Consider the following 11,070-nt stretch of genomic DNA (forward strand, 5'->3'; position numbering starts at 1 on the left):
GCTCACCTTCCCGACACAACCGCTGAAGACAAAGTGAGTGGATAAGCAAATGTGGTGAAGAAAGCTGATGGTGCCCGGCTATCAAAAGATATAGCGACTGGGGTCGTAAAAGCTTGAGGGTAAACAAGCGGCCATCTAGCTCAGAAGCAACAAAGCCCACATGGAAGAACACACCAGCCGGTGTGATCACGAGGTGCCGAAGGGATCAGTTATCAGGCATCAAAGAGCAAAAAATCATATCATTGGGTGCACAGCTCCATGATACAATCGCTGAGGACAAATGGGTGTATAAGCGAATGTGGCGAAGAAAGTTGATGGTGCCCAGCTATCAAAAGGTATAGCATATGGGGTCTTTAAGGCTTGAAGGTGAACAAGCGGCCAACTAGCTCAGAAGCAACAAAGCCCACATGGAAGAAGCACACCAGCCAGTGCAATCACGAGGTGTCAAAGGGATCAGGTATAAGGCATCATCAGAACAAAAAAATCTTACCACGGTGAATGAGAGGGGGAGTGTAGTGTGGAGACCCAAAGCCCATTTGTCAGCCACTGGAGATCCCCTTGCAGAGGGGTCTAGGGGAGGAGATGAGCCAGTCAATGTGCAATGTAGCACTGATGAAAAATACAACTTTCCGCTAGTTCCTAAATGCTTCCTCTCCCCACCCCACCCCCACCCCTGCCACTATTATGATCCAAATTCTACCTTGGAAGTCTGGCTAGACCAGAGGATGTACACTGGTACAGTTAGGAACTGGAAACACAGGTAGTCCAGGGTGGATGATACATTCAAGGCTAGCAGTGTGAGTGGCGATACTGGGAGGGTACAGGGAGAGTAGGTTGGAAAGAGGGGACCGATTACGAGGATCTACATGTGACCTCCTCCTTGGGGGATGGACAACAGAAAAGTGGGTGAAGGGAAACGTTGGACAGGGCAAGAAATGACAAAATAATAATTTATAAATTATTAAGGGCTCATGAGGGAGGGGAGGGGAAGGAGGGGGAAAATGAGGACCTGATGCAAAGGGCTTAAGTGGAGAGCAAATGTTTTGAGAATGATTGGGGCAGGGAATGTGCAGCTGTGCTTTATACAATTGATGTATGGATGGATTGTGATAAGAGTTGCATGAGCCCCTAATAAAATGATTTTTTAAAAGTTTATGGACCATTTTCACTATCTTTGCATTCTACTTCTCCATTAATTTTTTCAAGCTCTTTATGTGTGTAGATAAGAATTTGCTGTGGTGGTTCAATATTAGAATTCTCTCTTTCAAGGAAATAGACTTGGATTTGATTACAGCCAATGGTCCGTGTGCACAGCCACCCCTCTTCTTTTAACGGGTAGTTGTGTGCTGTTCTCGTGCTGAATGGGGTTTTAAGCAGTAGCCCAGACTAAGAGGCATTCAAAAAGCCAGTCAATAAATTACCAAACGTTCATGAGGGAGCAAGGGTGAGGGAGCGGGGAAATGAGGAGCTGATATCACGGGCTCAAGTAGAAAGAAAATGTTTTGAAAATGATGATGGCAACATATGGACAAATGTGCTGGACAAAATGGATTGATTGTGATTAGAGCTGTAAGAGTCCCCAATAAAATGATTAAACAAACAAAGCAGTCAATGAAATGGATTCCCATGGTTCAAACCACAGCTAATCATGGGGATAATGCAAAACCAAACAATTTCATTGTGCAAGCGATTGCATGAAGTTGGGGACTGAATAAGTAACCACAAATCATATTTATGAGGGGGCTCCAAAATGTTGTGGGAAAATGTCGTTATCTTTTCATTCTGCTTTCCTATGCACTTTTTGACGCCTTCCTCATAGATCAAGAAAGGCCCTTATTTTATTTACTGTAGAAACTACATGAATTTGGATTTTCACTTTCGTTCCATCACTTCTTAGCTATGTGGTTTAATCTTTTTATACTTGTGATTTCAAGTTATTCATTTGTAAACATATGTCCTGTCTATCTTGAAGATTCATTGAGATACCCCAAGCCCCCAAATCAAATCCACTACCATGCAGTTGATGCCGACCTATAGCAACACTATAGACAGAGTTGAATTGCTTCACTGGGTTTCCATGTCTTTACATCTTTATAGTAACAATTAGTCTGAACTGGTGGGTTTGAACGGTTGGTTGACAGCTCAGTGTTGAGCAGGGCCATAATGTCAGAACTAATTTTTTTTCAGATGGAGGATTTAGTGCAATGGACTGTGTAATCTCAATGACTATAATATATTTCTGTTTCTCTTACGTTTACATCTTATTAGCTAGAAAGGCTCATGAACTTCCATTTCAAATACATACCATAATTTGTGCACTTGTCACCACACTCACCATCAATATCCTGGAACAAGGTACTATCATCTTCCTCCTGAATAAGAGAAATAATCTGACCTTATCTATTTCTGCCTATATCCCTGCCATACAATTTTAACAACACAGTAAAATAATGGCCACACCATAGCTCAAATCTCCTTCCCAACCTCACAGCTCTCTGAATGGAAACTTCAGTGGCCTTTAAGTAATCCACAGAACACATGTGTTTGCTCAAACTGGTGTCACAGTGGTTAAACATGTTTGACAGCTAACCAAATGGTCAGCAGCTTGAACCCACTGGCTACTGTACAAAAGAAAGTTATGGCAGTCTGATTTCTTAAGGATTACAACCTTTGAAACCCTATGGAGTAATTCTGCTCTATTCTATAGTGTTACTGTGAGTCAGAATTGACTCTATTAGAACAGGTTTATATTTGTATTGCTTTATGCCCCCTCCCCTTCTCTCATCTACAGCTACCTGGCTCACTTTGTTGTGTTCCAGACCTGTCACATACTCCCACCTATTTACACCTCAGAGTTTGTATTTATACTCTTCCATTTATTGGACTCAAACGTCATCTATACATATAATATGAGTTTATTGATAATTGATTAATTAAAAAGATAATCTTTGATTCACATTTCCTTGAAAATCTGTCTAAAGAAGTCAGAAGGAAGGTGCCTTTGTGATGCAATGGTTCTGCTAGGTAGCCAGAGTAACGACTACCAGAATGCCTGCATAGGGCCACAACGAAGGGGTTGCATAGAAATCAGACACCTATTAGACACCTCTGGGAAAATCCAGAATTGTGGATGCCTTGACCCAAGTCCTCTAGACCCAGGTGGGAGGTCCACCTGTATGTACAGAAGTAAACATGATCTAGCAGTATATTCTAACAATACTCTATTGCATTTTTTCTAGCATGAAAATATGTTATCATATACAATATACAGGGTCACATTGTACTTCTAGTATGATATATTGGTTGTGTATTTCAGTAGATCCCTGGTATCACAGCAAATACCAGAACTCTATACCCATATTGGGTTGAAAAATAAAACTAAGAATAAACATGTACAGAATTGTGTCAGTATTTTTAATTCTAATAATAAATCTTGGAGAAATAACCAAAATTATTAAAATTATACGGTTTAAAATATATTGTTGATAACAGCATTCTAATGTACGCAGTACTCATTATTTTATTTTTTAATTTATTATTTTATGTTGGAAAAATCACTTCATCATTTGATAGTCAGAAAAAGTGCACTTAGAATTAGACTTACTTTTTTTTAAACATTTTATTAGGGGTTCATACAACTCTTATCACAATCCATACATATACATACATCAATTGTATAAAGCACATACACACATTCCCTGTCCCAATCATTCTCAAAGCATTTGCTCTCCACTTAAGCCCTTTATATCAGGTCCTCTTTTTTTTCCCTCCCTCCCTGCTCCCCCCTCCCTCATGTGCCCTTGGTAATTTATACATTGTTATTTTGTCATATCTTGCCCTATCTGGAGTCTCCCTTCCCCCCCTTCTCTGCCATCCCTCTCCCAGGGAGGAGGTCACATGTGGATCCTTGTAATCGGTTCCCCATTTCCAACCCACTCACCCTCCACTCTCCCAGCATCGCCCCTCACATCCATGGTCCTGAAGGTATCACCCACCCTGGATTCCCTGTGCCTCCAGGCCCCATGTGCACCAGTGTACAACCTCTGCCTATCCAGTCCTGCAAGGTAGAATTTGGATCATGGTAGTTGGGGGGAGGAAGCATCCAGAATCTGGGGGAAAGATGTGTTCTTCATCGGAACTACCTCGCACCCTGACTGACCCATCTCCTCTCCTAAGCCCCTCTATGAGGGGATCTCCAGTGGCCGACACTTGAGCCTTGGGTCTACACTCTGCTCTTCCCCCTTCATTCAATAGGGTATATATATATATATACATACATATACATATATATCTTTTTTGCATAATTACACTTACTTTTTTAAAAGTCTGTGAAATTTAAGCAATTAAAAAGAATTGTCTGAACTATTAGAAGGTGTTATTAAATCTCTTTGGTTTGTCAGATTTAATCATCCATATTTTCATGCAAACACTATGAAGTAACATGCAATTCTCGAAGGTTCCGTTATAATCAGCATGTGCTCACCTTCAGGGGAAAAGGATCTTGTGGTAGTTTGAAACCATAGTTGAGCTGATTGCTTGTTAGCTGCTGTTGAGTTGGTTCCCACTCACACCCATCCAGCTATGTCACACTGGTTATTTGTGCATATGTACACTAACCCAATAATATCTACAAGCCTGTTTCATCATCTTTAAAAAGAAAAGAATACATTGGATCAAAAGGTTCTATCTGCAACTGATTATGGTGATGGATCAAAACCAAATGACATTTTATTCCATTGTGCATGGGGGCTCAATGAGTCTGAATGGTAACTAACAACAACATGTATGCAAAATACAATGATGATAAATAGAGCAGGCTATTAATAAGCATTAGCCAAGATTATGTATTTTAACATATGCTGATAATGATCCAAGATTTGATTTCTGCTCACAAAGTTCATTTGATCCCACTAGGTAGATGCGGTATGGTGAATGGTAGCCAACGCCAAAGATACATGCATGCCAAATCCCTAGAAGCTGTGAATGTTAACTTAACTAAAAATAGTCCTTGAAGATATAGTTAATAATTTTAAAATAAGGAAATTATTCTGGATTATTTGGGTAGGACCTAATGCATTTCTTTATTTTAGGGGATGAAATTAATAAATCTATTCTTAGAATTTCTCCTATATTTTACATCTAATTTAAGAAATATTTAAATATATTGAACAAATCCCATGCAAAATAATACATAAAATTTACAAAGAAAATGATATTATCTCTCTAATCCTATTCCATGGTAAATGGCTTTTATTTAATAAGGTATGAACATGAATGGCTGAATTGCTATGAATAGGTTATGCATATGAATGGTTGAATTGCTTTGCATATTTCACATAAAAACATTTGAAACTTTTGGATAGCATCTATCTTGCTTATGGCATATTCCTCGGTTTGGATTGTAGTCATTGTTAGTTGCCATCAAGTTGATTCTGAGTAATATTGACAATGTATTTAACAGAGCAAGATATTAATCAGGTCTGTGCCATCCTCACAATACCCTCAGTCCTCATTTACTGAAATAGCTTTCAAAAACCAAGTCACTATGCAGAATTGGAGAAAGATGACATCATTACCTAACTGCCAAATTACATTATACATAACTGTCAAGTTATATTATACATAACTGCCAAATTATATTATACATAACTGCCAAATTACATCAGTACATAATAGCCAAGCCATGGCCCAACCAAGCTGACATATACGCACCATAGCCCATTGTTATTCTCATCTCATACCTCTACTGCCAGACATATATCATTAAGGCACAAAATAGTTGGATGGTAGAATTTTTTTTTACTAATATTATACAATGCAAAATAAGTGAGTAATTCTTGTACTTGGGTTTTTTTAATTCCATAGTGTAGTCACTTTGCTAATGTATATGTTAATACTAATTTAATATGGTTTTCAGTATTTTCTCTCACCCTTTATCCTCCTAACAGGGTCTTTCGCAGAGCAAAACTTTTTAATCTTAATAGATCCAATATGTAGTTTTATCCATACCAGTTGTGCTTTTGGTATTGTATTCAAAAAATGAGGCAGGCCAAATTCAAAGCCATCTAGTTGTTTCTGACTCATAATACTAAATGAGAGCTAATCGAGTTTACATTTCCACACCCTGCCTTTTCTCTTTTTGTAAAAGTTTTATAGTCATATTTTATATAAGTCCATGATGCATGAACTCTTATATAAGGATTGAGGCGTAGTTTGAGAGTGTTGTTTTTCTGTCTATTAATGAGTTGGTTTGTGTTCCCTACAATTCCCAATTGCTCAACATTGTACATTATTTATTTAACAAAATACTAAACTTCTTTGACTTATTTGGAAAGTTTGTTAAAAATCAGCTGGCTTTATTTGAACAATGTATTTTTATTGCTGTGCTTTGTATTTAATTCAAGCCTTCAAAGGAAATTGAACTCTGAGGTTAAGTCTTCTGAAGTTAAGAGAGGCTTGACAAACATCTTTGATTTTTCAGAGATTCACAATTCAAAGCATGAAACCATTTTAACATAAAAGTTCATCTTGATCAGTTAATAATTAAGTATTCTCTTAGGATGATAATTAATATCTGTTACATTAAGATAATGGAATCTAAAGTCTACAATATTTTAATTGGGTTCATCATTCAATACAAAAAAGTCAAGACACATACAAAGATATAACTGGGACATAAAAAATATATGTACCATTAACCAATAAAAGTAGTAAATGTAAACCAGACATTACATAGTCCAGATGTTGGACTTAGAAGAAAAAAACCTTTCTGAATATAGTGAATAAATTAAAGGGAAATATTTTCTGAGAATTAAAGGCAATGTGTGTTTAATTAGTGAATTAACCTCTGCAGACATGGGAAACTATAATAAAGAAACAAATAGAGATTCTGGAAAGGGAAATAAAATAATCTCAATTTAAAGATACATGAATTGATAGCAAGTAAACTTTAAGGGTAAATTTTAAGATCATTTGATATAAATTGTTTAATCTGATCATCAGAGAAAAATTCATTGAAGTAAAATGAACAGAGATTCTATATATAATATATTTATATATTTTATATATTGGTAGAATATAAAATAGTTGCATAATTTATGTCCAGAAAGAGAAGAATTTGCACAGGAAGAAAACTCTTAAAATTACTATATTTAATGGAAAACACAGATATATATATTTCCAAGATTTTTGAAACCCAAAGCAGAATAAAGATAAGACAGCCACTACCAGTCTTATCATAGTTCAGTTGTCCAAAAAAAAAATAGAGATAAGTAGGAAATATTGAAAACAGTCAACAAAAGGGGTGAAGAAATAATACCACCCAGGAGACAATGAAAAAGCACATTTCAAGTGCAGAAAGAAAAAAGTCCATAAATGCAATGAAAATATTCTCAAAATGGGGTAAAATAAATATATTTGTAGGTAAGTAATAGCTGAGACTTGCTATTGAAATGATGAAGGATGTAAGGAAATAATACCAGATGGACTGTGGATATAAAGGAAATAAAGTATGATGAGCACCAAAAATGATAAATAAGTGGACATATGGTTTCCTTCTTAACTTAATTGCTTCACAGACAATTAAGTGTTTTAAGCTAAAATATTAACAATGATTTGTGGAGTTTATAACATATGTTGATGCAAATATATGACAAAACCTTAGAAAGATAGGGGACAGATACAATCAATGCAATTAGACAAAAAAGGAAATGAAGGCATATGTGGTGAAAAATAAGACACAATCATGCAACCTTATTCCTGGTGTGATTGTCTTAATAAAAAATTCTGAAGACACAAAAGTGTGAAGCACGGAATCTATTACTTCTGCACCAGAACTGTAACTGCTGCCCCCAGAAGAGCAGGTGAAAGCAGGGGCGGCTCTTATTATGGAGAGTGTCTTCCAAAGCTTCAGGCAGCCCCACCATTTTCTAGAATACCTTCAACTGTTTAGGAAACAAAACATAACTCCACAATCTCAACCCTAAAGGCTCAAGGTGGCCTCTGATATCTCCCTGGACCTACAAGAGGAACTGTGGGTGGAAGAACTGAACCTCTGACAGAGTTAAGGAGTCAGAGGGGTGGCTCCAATTGAAATCACTTGGCACAAAGCTATCTGCCCCAGAAGGAAGACATTTTGATATGTTTTACTAAGGCATTCCCCAGGACAGAGACAAACTGGGACAAAATGGGACCCACATAGAGTTTAAAGCCATTACCATGCCTTCTCACAAACCGCCTCCCACTTTTCCCATTCCTGGCATCGGCATCTTCCCCTCCTGGAAGAAAGCCTGGTGTTGTCTGCGCACATACTTCCCCCATACTGAAGAAAGTGGCTTCACCTCCAGGAGATGACCCTGAGTTGGGCATCGAACTAAGGAGAACAGGGAGAAGTTTTCTAGAACCCTTGGGAAAAGGATCCCTCCTCTCCTACTCTACTCAGACTGGAGAGAAGGTGCCACCCCATCTGGTTCTCTTTAGGGCCAGGTCTGGGGCCCCGGGGGCTCCGCATGGAAGCCAACCATGACGGCAGCCCAGAAGAAGGCCTAGATAAGGAGTCAGCAGCAACTGAGTTCAAATAGAATTGGAGGGTCACTGGATCTAGTTGTGCCTGAAACTAGTTTCCAGTTACGTACACAAATCAGATTTACTTTATGGATTTTCTGTGACATGAAACCAGCAGTTTTCAGGAACACAATCATACACTGCTAAAGAACACAACACTCCTCATTTACAAGATAGAGAAATAAAGTTCAGCAAGCATCTGAGTTTGTATTCTATTAAAAGAGGGAAAATTGAGACTTTTTCCACAGCATGTGACTTTGTTTGGGTAGGTAACCTGTCACGTAGGTTTTATGAACATCACGAGCAAAGCAGTAGAACATCACAAACGAAGCAGTAAAACACTGGTTCACGGTGTCCCCAGAATGAAAAGCTTCTCAGTCCTGCACCATCCTCATAATCACTGTTACGTCTGAGCTGACTATGGGGACCACTATATCAATTCATCTGCTTGAAGGTCTTCTTACTTTCGGCTGACCATCTGTGGTAGTTACACGATTTTATACCACCTTGATAAAAGAATGAAGGAGTGGAGTCTAGCCTGTCAATCAGCCTTCTCATGAGGATTCTGGGAACTTCTTCCTCCCTGGATGTGGGACACACTCTCTCTGCTTCACATTCCTCTTGATAAGCCACATGGAGTCATGCTCATGGCAGCCAGAGCCTTGGAGATGCTTCAACCACCACGGGACCCACAGGAATTTCCCCCAGCCAGCCTGCGATCTTCTTGTGTTTGGCATCATTGCATGTGTTGTGTGAGTCTGAAGAGGAAATTATAGACTTTTATCAGACCTATAGGCTAATTTCAGACTTATGGACTTGATCTGGACTGCGCTGGAATGTTTTCCTAATATATAATTACTTTTCAATATAAAGCTCTCTCTTACTCATATATGATTGCCTCTGGATTTGTTTCTCTAGCCCATCCAGGCTAGCACCATCCAACAGAGTGTCCTCCAAAGACAGTTTCCTCCAGGTAGCCCAATGACTCACTGCCAATTCTGACTCAGTCTGAGGACAAAGTAGACCTGCTCCACAGGGCATCCAAGGCTGTCACCTTTATTGGAGCAGCTGCTAGGTTTGAATGATCAAATTTTTGGTTAGGAGTCCCATGTTTAACCCACTGCACTATAAGGACTTTTTCTTCTGATAACATGTCCAAAGTATATGAGATAAAGTCTCACAATCCTCCCTTTTCCCAAGACAGATGTATTAGCTCTCTGGAAGTCCAGGATATATTTAATATTTTCACCAACAACATACTTCAAATGCGTCATTTCTTCTTCTGTTTTCCTTATTCATTGTTCACCTTTCACAAGCATGTGAGGTGATTGAAAATACCACTGCTTAAGTCAGGGATACCTTAGTCCTCAAAAAATCTCTTCTGACATTAATTTTGCTCTTTTCTCTCTTAATCCTTTTTAATGATCTTTTGCTTTACTAATCTATGATGTCCTTGCTTTCGTCCCATAATTTGCTTAGTCTTCAGTCATTAGCATTCAATGTGTCAAATCTATTTTCTTTTTAAATTTTTAACCATTTCATTGATAATATCATTCACTACCATACAATTCAATTGTTTAAATCAGTGGTTCTCAATCTTCCTAATGTCACAACCCTCTAATACACTTCCTCATGTTGTGGTGACCCCCAACCATAAAATTATTTTAGTTTCTACTTCATAACTGCTAGTTAGTGTTATGAATCATAATGTAAATATCTGATATGCAGGATGTATTTTCATTGTTACAAATTGAACATAATTAAAGCATAGTGATTAATCACAAAACAATATGTAACTACATATTGTGAAACATTTATGTGTTTTCCGATGGTCTTAGGTGACCCCTGTGAAAGGGTCGTTTGACCCCAAAGGGATCGTGACCCACAGGTTGAGAACCACTGGTTTAAATGTATTCACAAGAGTTGTGTAATCATCACAACAATCAAATTTAGAACATTTTCTTCATTCTTGTAGTCATGATTAATTCCCATTTCCCTTCTATCACCTGGTCTGCAGTTCAAAACCACCAGCTGCTCCACAGCTTTTGACTCCTGTAAGCAACTATAGTCTTAGAAACTCATTAGGACAGTTCTACCCTGGCCCATACGGTCACTATGAGTTGGAATTGACTTGATGGTAGTGAGTTTATTTGAGTCCTCTGCAATAAACCTAAAAAACTATTTATCTAGTCACTGTTTCCATAGATTTACCTGTCTATCCTGGATTTCACATAAATAAAATCATAACAAAACACACATACACCAAAAAAATCCATTCCAAAGAGAGCAAAAAATAATAAAAACTAGAACAAATGTAAAATGGAAAAAAGAAAATAAATAAGGTATTAATTTTAATCTATCTATATGTACATTAGGTAATTTTCCAAAGCCCTCTGAGGGTAAGGCTGTCTACATCCTTGGTCAATGGTCACAGGGGATTTACTGGAGGCTTAATTGACATGTGGACTCTGAAAACGCATGTTAGCCTTTCACTGTCATCCATAATCT

Source organism: Tenrec ecaudatus, chromosome X, assembly GCF_050624435.1.
Source record: "Tenrec ecaudatus isolate mTenEca1 chromosome X, mTenEca1.hap1, whole genome shotgun sequence".
Lineage (NCBI taxonomy): Eukaryota > Metazoa > Chordata > Mammalia > Afrosoricida > Tenrecidae > Tenrec > Tenrec ecaudatus.